Source organism: Notothenia rossii (genome assembly GCF_949606895.1).
Source record: "Notothenia rossii genome assembly, chromosome: 7".
Taxonomy (NCBI): domain Eukaryota; kingdom Metazoa; phylum Chordata; class Actinopteri; order Perciformes; family Nototheniidae; genus Notothenia; species Notothenia rossii.
The window spans coordinates 56,534,933-56,554,332 of NC_136905.1; the positions used below are offsets into that span (position 1 = coordinate 56,534,933).

Here is a 19,400-nt window from a genome sequence, read left to right on the forward strand (position 1 = left end):
TTCAAATAAAAATAAAAATGACATTACATCCATGTTAAGAACAAGTCCAAGTTGTGACAAGGCCAAGAAAGACAGCTTAGCAGGGTATTTTTTATTGTTATTCTGAGAATACATTTTAAGTGTATGTTTGTGTGTATTTTGCTTATTTGAAGAAAATTAGGTGATGTTCTCCACAATTAACATTAAAGACAGAGTTTTATATTCTGGAAAAAGACTCTCAAGCTAAGCTAATAGGCTGCTGGTTGATGCTAAGCTAGCTGTTTCCCATTCTGTCCAGATGTAATGCTAAGCTAATAGGCTGCTTGTTGAAAATTTGATTTCCCTATACCAATACAATATCAGCAGTGTGCGAAAAAGTACACGTCCCACCGTCCGGGACGTGTTATTTACAATATCGGACAAGTAGATCTTTCAATTGACTTGTCCGGCGGACAAGTGACGTTTTTCGCCCGGATTTATTGTTATATTATTGATAGATTCAGTTTACAAAAGGCAGAACTCATTCGCAAATTGGACGCGTCCGCCATTGTTCGTTTAGAAATGTTAGTTTCGGTTCTGTTTGTCGATTCCTAATGAAATGCATCTCGCCGCTTTCTGTGCAGGGGCGGGGCGGGAAGTGTAGCACAGTGGCAGGGTTGGGAAGCAAAACTCGGTTCCGAGTAGGAACAAATAACAATTGTCCGTTCATGGAATTGATAAGAGTTGTGAGGACAGGAGGCGAAGCCGAGCCCCGCGGACCGCAGCTCCCTCTCTCTGCTCCGGATCAGCTGATCGCTGCATGGTGCAGCTCAGCGTCTCTCTCTCTCTCTCTCTCTCTCTCTCTCTCTTTCTACACACAGCGGATTCACTGCCCGTTTAACAGCCTCATCTTTGTCAAACTTTCTTATGTTCTTTCTCTAACACGTAATGAAGGTTATTAGGACTTTTAGCTCCTTTGTTGTTAATATTGACCGCCATTTCCTTTATGAAGTGAAGCAGCCTCCCTGTGTCCTCGCGCTGTAATCATATCCCCGGACCCCCATACTCGGAGGAGCACAGGGATGTCAGTATTGTTTATAAGGCAGGGTATAGAAATTATTGAAATTAAAATACTATCTATTTACTTTTACAAACAGTGAACAGCTGGGCAGCTGCAGCATGTGTATTGCAGGACATGTGTAAGCGTCTTTGAGTTTTAGAAAAGCGCTAGGCCTATAGGCTATAAATATAATGTATTATTATTATTATTATTAGGCCTATGTGTTGGACATGTGTGGTTGGACTCTGTCTCACAGGCAGGTTGCAGCATGTGTGTTGCAGGACATGTGTTGGACACACAGATTGTGTGGTTGGACTCTGTCTCACAGGCAGGTTGCAGTGTAACATCAGAGGAGACTGGGCCAATTGTACATTCTTAAACTGCACCACTTAGAACTAACAAAACAATGCAGAGATTATGTTTATATAATTGTATTCAATAACCGTAATAAATTTAACAGTATGAACTGATTTGTAAATAGGAATACAGATTTGACTTAATGTTTTCATAAATATATTTTTCTCCCAGTTTGTCATGGGACTTATTTTTACCCTCTCAAAGAACCGGAATCGAGAACCGAAAATAACTGGAATCGAAAAGCAGAACCGGAATCGTTAAAATCTAAACGATACCCAGCCGTATGTGTGATGCAGTAAAATCTTACCGTAATCGTAAAAACCGTGGGAAAATGTGAAATACGATGGCGAAGAAGAAGATTCCAGTGGCCCCAATTTGTGTCCATTCTGGACAAGTGAAAATGTATTCGGACAAGTAAATTGCCAAACTCACTTGTCCATGGACAAGTACTCTCTAAAAACTTTTTCTCACACTGATCAGTATCTATTTTTATCTCACTCTTGCCAATGAAAATGTCAAAATATTCCTTTTTAAGGACATCATTTGTAATCAAACTGTGTACTATGTATTTCACATTTATCACATTAAACCATTGCAGTAGGATTCAAATATGTAATTTCCTTGGATCCTTAAAAAAAAGAGAATTTGTGATGCCCTTTTTCTGTTAATTAATTCAAAGTCAAAAGATACAAACACCACGAGAGAAGCTGACTCATCAATAACTTTACTTAGTGCCTCTTCCTCTCTTGTGATCTAAGTATAACTCTCCCTTTCTCTCTTTATCAGCCCCAGTTCACTCCCGCCTGCCATAATCCATTCATCTGCTCCCTCTGTGGATAGTGTGACCTTTCACACAGCTGCTCTAACTCTTACACAGCACACACACACATACACACAGACACACAAACTTGCTCAGCCTGTGGCTTGGCATCATCTCGCTGACATTAGAGAAACAGCTTTCAATGTCTGTGCCCTCATGCCATGCTGTTGACATTTTGAGCTCTGCAAGCATGAACACACACACACACACACACACACACACACACACACACACACACACACACACACACACACACACACACACACACACACACACACACACACACACACACACACACACACACACACACACACACACACACGGCCTCCCTTTGGCACTCACCAGAAACAAAGTCACAGATGACTTTCAACTTTTTTGATCACAGACAATCTAATGATGTCTAAATTGGAATGGTACACACACACACACGCGCGCGCACACACACACACACACACACACACGCGCGCACACACACACACACACACACACACACACACACACACACACACACACACACACACACACACACACACACACACACACACACACACACACACACACACACACACACACACACACACACACTGCTGGCAGAAACCCAGTCTCAGATTAAAATGTGTAATGGCTACATTGTCGATGAAAAAGTGCATCAAATGGTTGCCATTTTATAAATAAAACTCATTCCTTGAATGCCAGGTAATTGTTGGAATGCAATATTTTCTATCGTTGAATTGGTAGTTGCTTTCAACACTGTTGAATGCTAAAACCGCATACCTTGCTTGTGTTGTTTTCTGTTGCTTCTTATATGACGTTCTTTCAAACAAATGTGGATTTTAGAGTGCTCCAGGGACAACAAATGTCTTCTTTAGATTGCTGACAGACTGAACGCATTTTCGCCACCAACTTCCAGTTAGCCAAAGTGTTTATCCATCTAAGGTTCAGCTCTGAATATAAAATCAGTTTTAGTTTGACGTCTTTACTCCACAAGTCACTTCCCCAGCTGATATGAGATCAGTTTAGCTCAGATAATTACCAGCCCATAAAAACTGAACAACTTTAAATTAACACTTCAGAGGGAGACATAAAAATGGAGGAGAACCATTTGAAGTAGGGTATTATACCCTTTAATGGGCTACCGTCAATACTTAATGATAACATTAACAAGCTGCTAGGATTATATCTTGCTTGCTAGCTTGTGTGTAAAATGTTGTTTTAGATCATAAAATGTGTCATGTTATAGTATGTCTCCTAAAACCAAATAACTGTATAGATTATGGATAACGTAAGAAAGGGAAATCAACGTGCCTTAATTGCAATCAAAGCCATAATATATTAGTTTTGCACAGTGTTTAGCAGTCACAAATATAACATAACTTACATAATTTCCTGGTATCGACTCCTTAGACAGTGTGTCTTCTAATTCCTCAGAACTTGAACAATGGTTATAACGTTTTGCTATCAGCAGCTGGTGTTTTTACCATGTTCTTGAACTTTCCTGGAATTATTCTAAATGACACAATGATGTACATGCAGCCCTAACAGCAGCACTTAATAATTGCATTAATTTAATATCCAAAACACTCTATTAATATAATTAAATACTGTGTGCTTTCTTATACATAATAGTAGTATCATATTTTATTGTTGATCCCAGTGAAACCGAGGCAGTTGAACTACGTCTGGGGTTAACTCACCAATATTAGCAGGTTTAGGGATGACTCACACTGATATGAAAAGTGGAAATGGAGCTTTGTTTGTGCGTCTGGAGACCTGGGTAATTAACTATTAAAGATCGGTCATCCAATGTGTAGTTTCAGTTTGTATTTCCGTATTGGATAGTGAGTTGAGTGTGTTTAGCTTGCCACTGCCTTTAGTTGTGTGTGAGAGTGTAGAGCTAAAATGGGCTAACATTTCTGAGTGAGGGCACACTGTCAGAATTAATGTTGTTTGGCCTGGTCGTAGTTTGTAATATTATACACAGACAAACACACACACAGTTACCAGACGGCCAAAATAATTGTTTTACTTCTTTTAGACGGCTGTCTGCCAAGGACCAATCAGCCTGCAGCGTTGAGGCGAGACAGGCCAATCAGATGACGGAGAGTGCGAGACAATCAGAAAGAGCTTTTAAAGCAAGCCCGTGGTATATAAGCCAATCAGAATCAATATACCAAATCAACAAGCCAATGGATTGTTGGTTAATTATGAGACACTGGCAGCCAGAAAGACAGACGGACAGATAGATAGGTTTGATTTACCTCCAACCCATTTTCCTCCAATACAACTTTTATGCTCACTGCTTAGATTTTATTCATCAGAGACAGCCATGAGTGCAGCAGAACGTTTATATTGAGAATTAATCAGATGTGGACTTTGGACACCAACTTGAGTGCAGTCATCGTATTTGTTTGCTAAACAAGCCAAGGGATTTGCTTCAGACTAAATGCTTTATAGACCTGCTGAAATAAATTAAGCCTTTTTTTTTTTCTTCTATTTAGCCCTTTCCTGGCTGAGGGGCATGCTGCAGATGTAACCTTAACATAATCAAGCACTCAAATGGGTGGTCTTGTTTTTGTGTCGAGTGGATAGGAGAGTGGAGAATTAGCGGATTACTAAAAAACTGTTTTGTGAATGTAAAATCACTTTTGATAGTACGGTATGTATCGAGAAAGAGATGGTGGTAATTAGACAGTGCAAGAATAGGAGCAACAGTAGTGGATGTTCAACTTCTGGTTTGGGTACATGGCCCAAAACCGAATGACACAAAGTCAAGGGACAAAAAGCAATTAAGATGTTTGGCTCATTTACCCTAACCAGTGTACCATGAAAGCAAATAAGCTAACTATCTTACTAGCCAGCTGCTAAGTTAGTCAAAGTTAGACTCCTTGCACCCTATGAAAGCACATACATCTCGAGGAAGAGCCAACTGGAACAGGTCTTCTGATCTACCCCAATTTGGAGTTTTTCACTCCCCATAATTTCACATTTTACAACTTCGAATGAATTTGACTTTGTTCCAATAATGCACCCCATTCAACTAATCAGTGTTGTTCTCTGCTGCCCAGCAGGTCTTCTGTTGTAATTCTTTGAGAAATACGCCCTCCTATCCAACATCCCAACAATACTACTAATGATAACAAGTTTCCTTAAACTGTGTATGTAAAGTTAAACAATTAACAAATTGGTGCACAAAGGAGGAAAGGCTGTTCTCAAGCCTCGGCAGCTGCATTTTGGTGGATTTGAAACCATGTGAAGAGAAGGTGCACCACCGTTTGTTTTGTTTGAGGAAGCTGTCCTATTTCCACATTGAGGGTCTTGTTCTATTGTGCTTTAATTAAGTCCATTCTGTATTTTTCTCAAGTTTCATAGTTTGGTCTTAAAAGAGAACAAATTATCTAAGATTGCGTGGTCTAGTCATAGGCGGATTTTGCGGGGGGCAGGGGGGGCATTGCCCCCCCTAGTGGCTGAAATATGTTACAGCATTACTACGTTGAAAACTGTTCCAATAGAAATATTTCGTATATCAATATTTTAATAAGGTAGGACACTGGTTAATAATATTGTAGCGTGTTCAAGTAACCAAGGAATATAGTAGTTATCAAATAAGTATAAAATGTGCACAGTTATGATAAGTTTTACAGTTATGTAATGCACTGTTGTTGGGGGGAGAGACAGCCCCCTCCATATGAGTGTGTGTGTACGGCGGGCATGAAGCGTGCATGACGGGACGAGTTGTATTCGTATGTGGAAAAGTCATACTCAGTGCGGTGAGCGCTGCGTTTATTGCTACTGTATCCTTAGCACCCCACGCAATAGTTGGGACTGTGTACTGATGTCAGTAAAAAAGGTTTGCCCCCCAAAGGGCAAATGTCAAACTCCGCCTATGGGTCTAGTACAGTGGTTCTCAAATAGGGGTACCCCTAGGGGTACGTTGGAGTACTGCAGGTGGTACGTGAGATTTATTTTATGTTAATGAAAAAATACAACATAAGTAATGCATTTAGACAAACTACTAATAATAGATTAACTACTTACTTAAGTTTACAGTAATTCTAGATAATAAAATGGGAAAAATAAACTGAGTGCTCTCTTTTCCTCTCCCTCTGCTGATAGCCCGTCAGTCTTGTGCAGCTCGCTGAACCTGTAATAAGTAGGGTTGGGTACCGAGAACCGGTTCCAGTCGGAGAAATATGTGGAAATAATACCATAAATAAAATGTTACCTCTCATTTATCATATATGAAGAATTCATTTTCAAACATTGATTTAAGCCAATCTTAAAATGATTAAACAAACGCCTGTTTGCGACTCCTCAGTGCAAACAAAAACATAACTTGGAGAAATAAATAAATACGGATATGTTATTTAAAACCACCTCGAATATGGTGTGTTAATGTTATGAAATGTTTTCTCATAAATGATGCGGTAAGCAGGAGGACAGAATTACGTCTAAACTGACGCCGTTTTGCATTCCTATAGGTTGTAGATACGAGCATGGTTTTATATACTATCACGTTTAATCGTGTTTTATGCCGTTTGCCAAGACTTGATAAGTCGCTCGTAAAACACAGGAGGTATGGAAACTAAGAACACTATATGTGGTACATTTTACAGTTAATATAACACAACACATTAGTTGTATTTCCTTTAACTGGTAGATCCTATATAGTTGCTGATCAACAGCTGGAACACAAACTACCAAATACAAACAAATAATTCAGATCCAGTCGTCATGACTCCACTCCGGAGGGATTCCCCGATCATTTCTTAGTTTCTCATCAAGGGGGTGTCCTGTCCCCGTTACCAACACACTGCCTGAGGAAGGCTATGTATATTTATTTTGTCATTAACCTTTTTCGGACCACTTATTTATTTATTTTGGTGACGATCCGACCTCCATGCTGCTACTCTGGTTCAAACTGCTTCCACCAAACAATATGATTTATCTCGACCTCCCCAAAATAACCAAAATCTGAAACGGTGTGAGATGTCTTTTTTAGCTGTTCTGTCGTCATTTCCTGCGATCTTCTTCATGCAGTCAGTCAAAATGAATGAATGAATGGGCGTTTCTTTGACTATTTATAGGCAAATATGGGCGTTACGTGAAGCCCGCAAAAGCTGCACCGCATTTCGAGTTGATTGTGATTTATAAAGGGAAACCGGCGTAGGAACTGCCGTACGCACTTTCCTCGCTGGTACGCAATGTTCGTGAATCGGAAAATGTCAGATAATTTATGTACCTACGCTGCGCTGACAGCTCTGGGAGAAAAAAAAAATGTTTTGACCGTTGGTGCTCATCCTAATTTTCGGCTTTGATGTAACAACATTCATAATTAAGTAAAGGTAACACCCTTTTCATCCCGGTTACACTTTTCATTTGCCCTGTACGATGGGCGCTGTAAGTGATGAAAATGGGGGATGTTGGCTTATCTGGCACCCGCAGCTCACAGCCAAAGTGCGAGTAAGCGTGGGAGCGAGTGAGGGAGAAAGGGAGGGTGCACCGGTACCAGCGCTGTTGTTATTAGCATCTGGTGCTAGCTGCTCTAACGGAAGAAGAAGATGTTTCTACAATGATGTGGAGGGAGAGTCCTCTCCAGTCAGACTGAGAGGCTGATAACTACTGCTCAGTGAGGTAAAGGACTCTGAGTCTTTAGATAGTTCACTTTAGTCTAAGTTATCTCAGTGGGTCTCAAACGTTTTGATCACAATTTATGTAAAAACATATTTCCAAGGCACTCCTTTATAATTATTGGGATAAAACAGGTTTTAAATCATTCCAATGTCCTACTATAGGACAGTAAACCAGACATATCGTTTTAAACTGGAGAGATAAAAAAATATGCATAAATACAATTGTAAAATAAGATATGAATGAAAAACAAAAATAAAATACGTTACATGTATTTGTTATTGGCTATGGTAGGATATTGGTTATGTTCACATACTTATTTAATTATTAAAATGTAAACCGATCTTTTTCATATGGTTGTTTAGAGTTGTACCCCCTAGATCTAGTCTCTTGTAATTCTGCTTAAAGTGCACCAGATTGAAGCATTTTACTTTAAAATGTTCAAACATTTCTTCCCGGTATGCCTGAGAAGGCAGATATGCTTGTTTTTCTGAACAAGAACTGTTTTTAAATGGGGGGGGGGGTTCCTTTAAAAGTTGCACTGTTGTAGCTTCAGTGGTTCTCAGGTTACAGTCACATAGAATATCAACAGACTGATCAATGTGAATATTACTGTAAACGTTCTCGAATAAATGTAATTTTTTGGGTGGAAGAAGCATGTTTCATTCTTTTACCCTGCCCCTCAAATAATCGGAATTGAGAACCGTTAAGAACCGGAATCGAAAAGTAGAATCGGAATCGGAATCAGAATTGTGGAAATTCAAACGATACCCAAACCTAGTAATAAGCAGTGTTGGGCAAGTTACTTCCAAAATGTAATATATTACATATGACTTATTACTCTCTTTTGAAAGTAATAAGTTACATTACAATATTACTGTCTCTGAAATGTAATGAGTTACACTACTTTAGTTACTTTTTAGTTACTTTCACCAAAATAACCGCAAAAGAATAGCTAGGTATTTTAAATGCTAAAATGTAGTTTAGTGCAGCTTATTATGCATCCAGTGAAGGGCAATGTGGTATAGCATAATAACTGTGTAGGCCTAACAACTTGTATTACACGGCTTAGTTGAATACTCCATTCTGATTGTAAATTCTTAACATGTAACACGTTGTTAATACAGCAGTACAGACCGCTGTCAAGGACTATAATGAAGGTTAACATATTGTAAATCAAGGCAAATATTATTTAAACCATGCTCATGGTTTGAAATGGCAAACATTGAAAGGCAAAAGTATTATTAAAACCATGTAGCCTACTACATCATCACCTTGGTCCCATCATACGCTGGGAAGAGAATATTTACTGTTCTTGAAAACTAGTATCACATCATCATGTGAGGTTGACTTTGTGACCTGGAGAACATTTCAGCTGCAACATCAGCTCGTTGATAATAAGCTTGGGATATGAGATATTTTTGTAGCCATTCGTGGTGAAGGCATCTGTGTTATGCATTATTTTTGACCCAACATTTCTACAGGCATGTCAGAATATGGTACTATTTTCACATGAATATTCTAGCCATTGTCTATTTTTATACCAAAAGCTGCAAAATGACTGCCTTACCCCACTGTACAGGCGGGTAGTTGTTTAGATATACCTGGCACCTGCGGGCCGCAGAGGGGCGGCGTAGTTTCGGGGGACGAAGACTGCTGCTCCGGGGCCGGCGAGTCAGGCGGGAGTAAGCTATTGTCCACAACGGAGGGTAACGTGATGTCCGCATCTGACCTGTTGCTACTGTCTGCAGTAGATGCAGTGTTGCTGGCGTTTAGTGATGGTTGCTTTAACCATTTTCGTATAAATGATTATCCACAGATCAGATGTGTGTCACTGCTGTGGAAGCACTTTGGAAATGATGCACGCGCAGCGGAGCAGGTCACGCGCACCTGACACAATTTGTTGTTTGTATTTTTCGCTACGTTCTCTTTTTTGAATGGTTGCATAACGTTCAACTTCCGCGAAGATCTCGACGCGAAGCCTGAAGGGTAAACACCAGGTTTACTAATCTACCCGCACAATTTGTCCGGTGTCGGAATGTCTCACTATGTTAGTACATTCTTAAAAAACAAAACACCATTTAATTTCGGGTTAAAATGTGTTGTAACTGCGTTACTGAGCATTGTAACGGGTAATATATTACCCACATTTCATTAGTAATGCGTTAAATTACTTCGTTACAGCAAAAAGTAATATATTACTGTAACTCCGTTACACCCAACACTAAGTAATAAGTAACCCGACAGTAAAGAATACATATATTTAAAACTAGTATAGCTAGTTCCAGAGTATATAAACTAGCTAAGTGTATTAGGTCTAACTCTTAGTGTATTTTGCTCCACTCAACAGTCCGTCACAGCGGCGGAGCTGTGATCCGGAAGAGCTGCGTGTTCTCCGTCGGCAGCAGCCATGGGCGCGGGAAGTGGCGTGCTGCAGCAACCCCTAGCGGCAGGCAGGCGGTACGGAGCTCCCCTGTCTGAATTATTATTTGACGGTTATTGCTGCTCCCGCTGTGCATAATCTGTGCAATATGTAGCCAATAAATTCCACATTGTTGGTAAAATAATATTTTACGTCTTTGTAGTGTGTGTGCTCGCCAGTGGCGTCACCTGGCCTGCCACGAATGTTTTTTCTGTAGCCCCGGACAATTCTACCTCAATAATATAATACATTAACCGTGCTTTACGTGAACCTCATCATGACACTAGAGAGGACGGCAGGACTGTAATTTCCCGTGTTCAGTGAAGGCAACAAGACACCAGACCAATCAGAGTGTTGCATGGAAATAAACGTGGAAATAGCGCATTTAGTGTGTGTGTGTGTGTGTGTGTGTGTGTGTGTGTGTGTGTGTGTGTGTGTGTGTGTGTGTGTGTGTGTGTGTGTGTGTGTGTGTGTGTGTGTGTGTGTGAGAGAGAGAGTGTGAGTGAGAGAGTGAGAGTGAGAGAGTGAGAGTGAGAGAGAGAGTGTGAGTGAGAGAGTGAGAGTGAGAGAGAGATAGATGCCAGCAGGGACCGTGTTGTTAGCATCTGGTTAGCTAGCTGCACTAACGGACATAAGGAGCTGTTTGTTCCACAACAAGCTGGAGGAGAGTCCTCTCCTGTCAGACTGAGAGACTCAGGTGAGCTAAAGGACTCTCTGAGTGTTTAGATAGTTAACTTTAGTCTAAGTCAGGGGCAGTGGCAGTGGCGGAGGTGGGGGATCCTGGCCACCCTATTGGCCACCCCAAACACCCTCAACCACACCCACATCACAGCTGTCCGTAGCCAGGACAACGAGTGCCGTTCTCAAGGCGCACATGCCATTTTCGGCTGGCAAGTTAACCACAGGTAAGCTATAATATTAATATCAGAGGCCAGATTGCTTAGTGACTGGTTTTGTAACATTGATTATCCCACCCTTAACTGTATATATTAAGCAAAGTATGAGCTAGCGTTTTTATGGATTGTACAAATTCTTAGGTGACGTTATTTATTTTTCCATTAGTAAAGTTCAGTAAGTAGCTTACTGTAGCATGTAGCATGAGATGGCACAAAAACGTGTCATATCAATTTAAGTCAAATTAGCTTTTGAATACTTTTTTTATCAAGGAAAGTGACTAGCATCCTAGTAGGGGCTTGTTTTTAAAGTTAGATAAAGTAGTAAACAAATGATAAGCTCTGCTAAAGGATACAGTTATTTACCATTAGTAAATTCAGTAAGTAGCTTACTCATGTAGCCTGTAGCATGTAGCATGAGACGGTACACAAACGTCTTATCAACTAAACTCACATTAGCTTTTGAATATTTTTTGAATCTCTGTTAAAGGATACAGTTATTTGCTGTGAATTTAACCTATTGCTATAACGCGATTATAATAGCTAAATTATCAAAATATGATTTACTTTTTTAGACATGGCTTGATAAATTGAGCATGCAACTGCATAAATGCATTTATTGAGTCACCTTTGCTTGTGCTAGGACTTGTTATAATGATGGTGGTAAGATTGATATATTCTGCATTTTGCGTATTGAGTCAGAAAATCATAATGAAGAGAAAGAGAGCAGAGATAGCATCCATCTTCAAAAAGAAGAAACCAGCTGAGGCAGAGGAGAATGAAAGACAGGGTCAGATGGAGAAAGGACAGACAGACAGAGAGAGCGAGGGAGAGGAGTCACCAGTGAGACTTGGCCCAAGTGGACCTCCAGGTATACAGACTCTCCCTCATACACCTGGCTACTGTGTGACCTTAATTGATATTGTCCACTAGTGTGTTCTATCTATATTCACATCATGTTGAAAATGCATTTTAAAAGCTTTAAGTAAATAGTTTCACCAGCGTAAATTGTGACACAGATTCTTTTGTAGTTGTTTTTGCAAAGACCCCAACTCAAATACTGTAGAATTGTCATTATATAACCTGTTGGAAAATGATTTAATCACCTTAAAATCTGATGCTTTTTATTTTTAGATGTTTCCAAAAGACCTGTACAAGCACCGCATACAGATTCAGAGAGCGAAAGAGATGAGCCCCCACGTACCAGTGGCCCAAGTGGACCTCCAGGTATACAGACTCTTTCACAAATACTGAATTTGAATTTGAATTGTACTTTAGTTTTGTCCAATCTGATACAATGGCAATGTTTTAATGCAGCCTGATAATGAATGGATAAGTCTGATAAACACCACTCATATAAACACCTCTATCGGAGTAAAGTAAGGTGACAGTAGATGTAAGGGCCTGGATCATATATTAGATGTAGAATGAGAAAAAGGTTGGCCCGACTTTGATTGTTATTAATCTCTGCTGTAATTGAATAATTGAAGTTGCTTTTGTTTTTAAACAGACATTTCCAAATCAAGAGCCGATCAACCAGTCCAGCCACACCCGAAACCCTTTCCCAGGACACTCCAGGGCGACAGACGAAGAAACTTTCAAGCCTCGTGGTACAATGTTCACTCATGGCTAGAGTATTCTCAGATCCAGGACTCTGCACACTCAGGGGCGCCGCCAGGGATTTTGGGCCCCATGAAAATATATCACATTGGGCCCCACCACCAGGCCCAGGCCACGCCAACCAAGCACAATTGCTGTAACCACACCTACAGAACCCAACCCACTCATTTATGCTTTAAATAACTCTACCTGTACAGGCTTGCCTCTATCTTGTAGTCCAATACTAACTGCACAATATTTACTGACACTGAGCTGTGAACATATAACACTGTGAAGACTGCAAATTCTATTGCAACAATCTGCTGCAGTAGAATTTACTATTTGATATAAGACTAACATTCCTGACAATAGATCTCAATAGTCATCTTTTATGGTGTACATGCCTTTTTAATAACTTTTTTCAATGGAACATTCATAAATATAAATAAATATACATGACCTCTTAAATTAAAATAAAGTGAACATTAACACCAATATTATCATTTATAAAATGCTATAACAAAAGAAATAACATAAGCAGCAGATTTTTTCAATTAAAATATACATACCAACTACAAAATAAGCGGGTATTAAAGTGTAAATGGACAAAAAAACGGAAATGGTAAGGCTTGATGGTGGTGCTAAATTAGAGCCTATTACCTGTTCTCAGTCTTTTTCTCATCATGTGTCTTCTGTGTGATCCAATATCGTTACCATAGCCTTGCCCTTTAACAGTTATTACGAGCCCTTGCTTAGCCTTCACCAAGAGCCCAGCGCCTAGCCTTCTTACAGGCAAAGTCACTGATAAAGTCCTTGAAGTCCAGCTCTCTAGCCAACTGGCTTTCAATGGACAGCATGGCAAGACTGCGAAGCCTTACGGGGGGACAGGGCTGCTGAGACTAGAGACGGATCTGTTGGTCCTGGCACCAGGGGGAGGGACAACTGATTTAGTATGAATAGCTGCTAAAAATGTACCTGCATTTATTAAATGTGAGCTAAAAGAGGAATGAAATGAAAAACCTCAGAATTTTCTGTGAAGATATTGACAGTACTTAATGTCAGCAAAATATTACAATTATTATTTACAATGGACTAAGCTTAGCTAACAGATTAATTTCCACCATGGACCACCCACCTTTTCTTTTGAAAAACTGGGTGACATACTGTCGCCCTTTAATCCCTCTCTCCTGTCTTTTCTTTCTTGAAAGCTTGACTTTGTGAGTGGTTGAGAGATGGCACAGACGTAAGTACTAGCATCAATCCTCACATGCTCCCACTCTCTGCCAGAAAGTGCGGTGCCGCACAGCATTTGGAGGCAGGACCAAACCATTACATTTAAATAGAGAGGGGTGTACAGAGGCTTTGGATGATTAACTTTTGGCCGAAAAAAAGTGAAATGAATCGTAAGTGTAGTGAGTACATTATGAATTTAACGTTATATTAATGTTAATCGTTGATGATTGATGAAAGGTTACTTAAACATTTTTTCTTAATGTTCTAAAAAATGTTGGGACCCCTGTCAGTCACGGGCCCTTAGAATCGTCCTAACCTTTCACCCCCTTACGGCGCCCCTGTGCACACTGTTTTGCATGCAGGCATTTTGGCCTCCCAAACACAGATTCAGTGTTTACTTCAGCCTTGGGATTTAAGAACTGGAAAAAGGCAAAATTCAGAGATGGCGGGTTCACTAAACATGTAAAGGGAGAGGCTCACACAAATGCAATGGTGGCTTGGAAGGAATATGAGAGAGGAGACAAAGTGAATGCATCTTTAATGAGTATCCTGACTAAAGAACATAGTAAGCAGATACAAGAAAATCTTACTAATATAAAAAGTGTAGCGGAAGTTTTACTGTTAACAGCAACCCAAAACATTTCACAAAGGGGTCATAGGGAGACAAGAGATGCAGACAACGGGAAACTTATTGGCTATATTAGATGTGATTGCTAACCATGACACAGTTATCAAAAATAAACTTACAGGGCCTCGCAATGCAAAATACACTAGCCACCAAATTCAGAATGAGATTTTGGATACATTAGCTGAAATGGTACGCTCCTCCATCATTAACGAGGTCAAGGAAAGTGAGGTATTTTCCCTAATGGCAGATGAAACTAAAGATTAAAAAAAAGGAACAGATCTCTTTAGTGCTGAGATATTATTATAAAGGAGCTGTAAAAGAGAGCTTCTTGCACTTTGAGCCTGCAGACCGCCTTGATGCTGCAGGACTGACAGAAAAAATAATCGAGGTCCTTGAGAGATATGGCCTGGAGTACAAAGTAACCTGGTTGGGCAAGCATACGACGGTTCTTCTCTCATGAGTGGCAAGCACTCCGGCGTTCAAGCTCGAATTAAGGAGGTGGCAAAGCAGGCGTTTTATGTCCATTGTAATGCACATAGCCTTAATCTGGTTCTAGTTGACACAGTTAAAGCAGTCCAACAAGCTGAATGCTTTTTTGCGTTTTTTGCAAAGACTTTATGTCTTTGTGTCTGGCTCTTATGTTCACACGAGGTGGCTTAACATTCAGAAAGAAATGTATGCCGGAACTCCGAAAGAGCTTCAACGGTTGAGTGAAACAAGGTGGGCTTGCCGGCATATAGATTGCCGTACCGTCTTAGATAGTCTACCTGCTATTATTCGTGTCCTTCAGGAAATAGCTGCAGAACACAGCGGAGATAGAAATGTTGATGCACGTGGCCTGCTCGCTCAAATTGACCTGCAGTTTATTGGCCTTTTAGTGAAATGCACTAAGGTTTTTGGAGATGCAAGATATCTCTCTGACCTTCTACAGTCTCCCACTCTTGATTTGTTTTCAGCTGTGGATCTAGTTGAAGCCCTCGTGAAACTTTTTCAAGACTACAGCGATGAAACCTACTTTGAAGGACTCTGGAAAGAAGTCTTAAATACAAGTGCAAAATGCAATATTGAGACAGACCCTATTCCAAAAAGAAAGACAAAACAGAGCAGAATGCTCGATGGACATACTGTCATGTCCTCAGTAGGTGCGCGTTCTAAACAGACCAAGGACACTCTTCGTGCCAGAATATTCTACCCTGTAGCTCGGTGAGCTAAATAGACGATTCTCAAAACCAAATTGTGAAATAATGATGGCGATCCAAGCCTTGAATCCTTCAAGCGTTACATTTTGCGAAGAGCGGGCTCTATTTGCATTTGCTTCTATTTATGAATGCAACATAGATGACCTCGGACATGAGGTACACCAAATGAAAAGAATCCTATCGAGAAAAGTAACATCTGGAATGCAGAAGCCCTCTAGCATAGTAGAGCTCACAAAGATCATTGAACCCTTTAAAGAGGTATTCCATGAGCTCTTCCGCTTGTGCAAAATTGCCATTGCCATACCTGTGAGTACTGCTTCCTGTGAACGCAGCTTTTCTACACTCAAGTTGGTAAAGACATACTTGAGATCTACCATGGATGATGATAGACTTAGCAATCTGGGGGTTTTAAGTGTGGAGTCCAGACGAGCAAAGTCCCTGGACTTAGAGGAATTTGTCAATCGCTTTGCTGCAAACCACAACAATCACAGAATACAGCTGTTGTAAGCTGAAGGTGAGGAGAAGGAGCAGTGGCTGTTCAGGTGTCACAAAATGACCACTGATTCAACTCTCCAAAGTCTCCGGTCTGTCTCCATCGATATATTAATTTAAGTGAAACAACAAGTGAATCACATCCAGGGTATTCCACTGTTTCTATAAATGTCTTATATGTCAAATGTAAATTAATTGCCTTAATTGTTAATGTTAGACCCTCTTGCACTTAATGTTCATATACAAGTGCATTGAGTTAATTATTTCTTCCCTCAGTTAAATGGGAGTGATTGTACTCACATAAATAATTATTTAAGGTCACACACTCATCAAAGATGTGTGGTAATGGAAGATTATGGCACATCATTTTTACTTAAAAAGGTGCTAGTTTATTTTAGCAAGGAAAAACAATCAAAATCCCACATTTATAAATACAAACTTTAAAGATTCAAGATTCTTTTTTCACAGCTGCTTTAGTTATGTTGATGGTATTCTTCATGCTGGCTTACTTTCACACTGTCGTTGCTAACGAGACAGAACCGTTGTTAATCTCTTTAGAAACTCCCTTGCCATTTGAAATGTCTGTCTTATTAAAAACCAAATTAGCCAAGGTTACAGCATCTTGCAGGACATGACTGTCATATGATACTCTGTATTATGATCAGTTCCTATGTGCCTGGACTGAGTATGAGAGAAAAAGGCATGTTGACAGAAACAGAAAACAGTCGTTACAATATGTGTTACTGTGTCAATGTTGATTCAACACAAATATTTTACAAGCTCATTTACAATGTTATACGGGAACGTGATGTTCAAATTAGCCAACAGTGTACGCTGTTCAGTAAAAAAAGAGCCAGTGTTCAGAAGGGTTCATTTGTTGGACTATTTAGACTAATTGTTTTTAGGGATACTTGTGTACAATATAATGCTAGATTTTAAGGCAGAATGAGTAGTATGTTTATACTTAAGCATTCCCCCCCTCTCAATTATCAGTTATAACACTTAAGTGTGTGGCAGTGTGTGTACCTGCAATGCAGACCTCTGCCTGTTTTCCTTATTTGGCTGTGTTCAGGACTGTTATGGTAATTTAAGTGAAACAAGTGAATCACATCCAGGGTATTCCACTGTTTCTATAAGTGTCTTGTATGTAAAATGTAAATTAAATGCCTTAATTGTTAAAGTTGCGACCCTCTTGCACTTAATGTTCATGAAAAAGTAAGATGTATGTCTTAACCAATAATTTAATTAAAAAAACTCTTGTTTAAATGATGTGTCTCTGTCACTGAGAGAATGAGCTCATAGTGCTGCTGATCACCATAAGCTAAACAGTCTGTATATTGCACTACATTTGTATCATGTAAGCTTTGTTGTTACTTTGCCTGCGAGAAGAAGAAAAAAATAGTGAGATATACTGAATATTATTTGATCTATTCCACCACTTAATCCCAAATAATGTAGAGGTGTGTTGTAGGTGCCTTAAATAGCCCCTTATTTTATAGTGAGATGTATTTTTATGTTCATATAATAGTGATTTCAATGCCACCCGAACATGATCACTGGTCCCAGCCTGGCCACCCCACTGAAAATGTCCTGGCTCCGCCACTCTAAGTTATCTCAGTGGGTCTCAAACGGTTTTGTCACAAATTATTCAAAAGATTATTTCCACGGCATACCTATGTACGGAGCCCCTAAAGGGACATGGAAAAAAAAAAAAAGGCAGAGAGAAAAAAAATAAAGTCAGGAAAACGGATTCGTTTCGCGTGCGCACGAGAAAGTATCTTAAAAAAAAAGTCAGGATAACGGTTTAAGGGACATAAAAAATATATATGAGAAAAAAAATAATGTCAGGAAAACGGGTTCCTTTCTCGTGCGCACGCAAAACTAATCCGTTATCCTGATTTTATTTTTGAATCCACTTCCTATTAACCAGTGCGCCAAGGAGGAAGTGGAGCACACAGTAGACCAACATTTCAATGCAGACTTGTATGTATACGTTTTGAAATGACAGTGGAAAGTTTAATTTGGGTATATTTTAATCTTGGACTTCCTTATAAGGACATTACGTTCCTGCTTGCACGTCGTCACCGTTACATTCTTTCCGAAGGGCATTTCAAACGGATTTTAAAGTCATGTCGTCTGTCCCGGCGCAAGAAATACTCCAGTTTTGAGACGGTAATTACTTTCATCTCTGAACAATTACAAACATCTTGCCAACTTCATGGGTATAGGTGGATGTTCACAAAATGCAAGGAGAATGGATTACTCGTCAGAAAAGAAGATGTACGTTTAATCCTCAAAGAACTACATCCAAGGGGTGTTGAACTCAGAGCATCCAGACGTCTCCATCGACGAAGCTATTTTGCCAAAGGACCGAATTATATTTGGCACTTAGACTCCTACGATAAATTGAAGCCATTCGGAATCTGTATCAACAGCTGCATTGACGGATTTTCAAGAAAAATCATTTGGATGAATGCATTCACCACAAGCAGCGACCCGAAAATTGTTGGAGGTTACTACATTGAGGCTGTCGAGAAATTGGGAGGTTGTCCGAGGATTGTGAGAGGCGACAAGGGAACAGAAAACGTTAAAGTCAGGGACTTTCAGCGTTTTGTCCGACGCAATATACAGGACGGCTCTGCTATTGACAGTTACATCGAAGGGGCAAGCACGGCCAACCAGAGGATAGAAAGTTGGTGGGGTTTCCTCCGGAGGGAGTCAAAGGAGTTCTACATCTGTATGTTTACAGATCTGAAGAACCGGAGTCTATTCGACGGTGCATTTTTGGACAAAAGTGTAGTTCAGTTTTGTTTCATGGGCATCATTCAGGTAAGCTACAATTGTATGACATGTTTTTATATTGAACACAAACAACCTTCTCTACACAAAACAAAGCACATGCTGTATACATTATCTAATTAGCAGACACTGCATGGCTGTTTTTATGAATATGGCTGAGTTTACATATGTTGTTATTGCATTTCAATAAACAGATATTGCTTATCGATTTAGGAGGAAAGCAGATTTCTCACACACAATTTAGAAAACATTATGAAATTATTATCTATCAATCAATCAGTGCATACTTACAATTAAGCTAGTCCCAACACA

At 39.8% G+C, this 19,400-nt stretch overlaps 1 protein-coding gene and 1 long non-coding RNA gene across 2 annotated transcripts in view; one reads left to right on the top strand and one right to left on the bottom strand.

Moving 5' to 3' along the window:
- The window catches only part of LOC307047234 (uncharacterized protein), a 323,132-nt gene that overhangs the window by 172,304 nt on the left and 131,428 nt on the right, over positions 1-19,400 (bottom strand). The gene's annotated exons all lie outside the window — the stretch shown is intronic.
- Positions 11,257-17,549, top strand: LOC307047521. Its single transcript, XR_013810468.1, has 3 exons — positions 11,257-12,009; positions 12,273-12,365; positions 12,649-17,549. It is a non-coding gene; the product is annotated as an uncharacterized lncRNA (long non-coding RNA).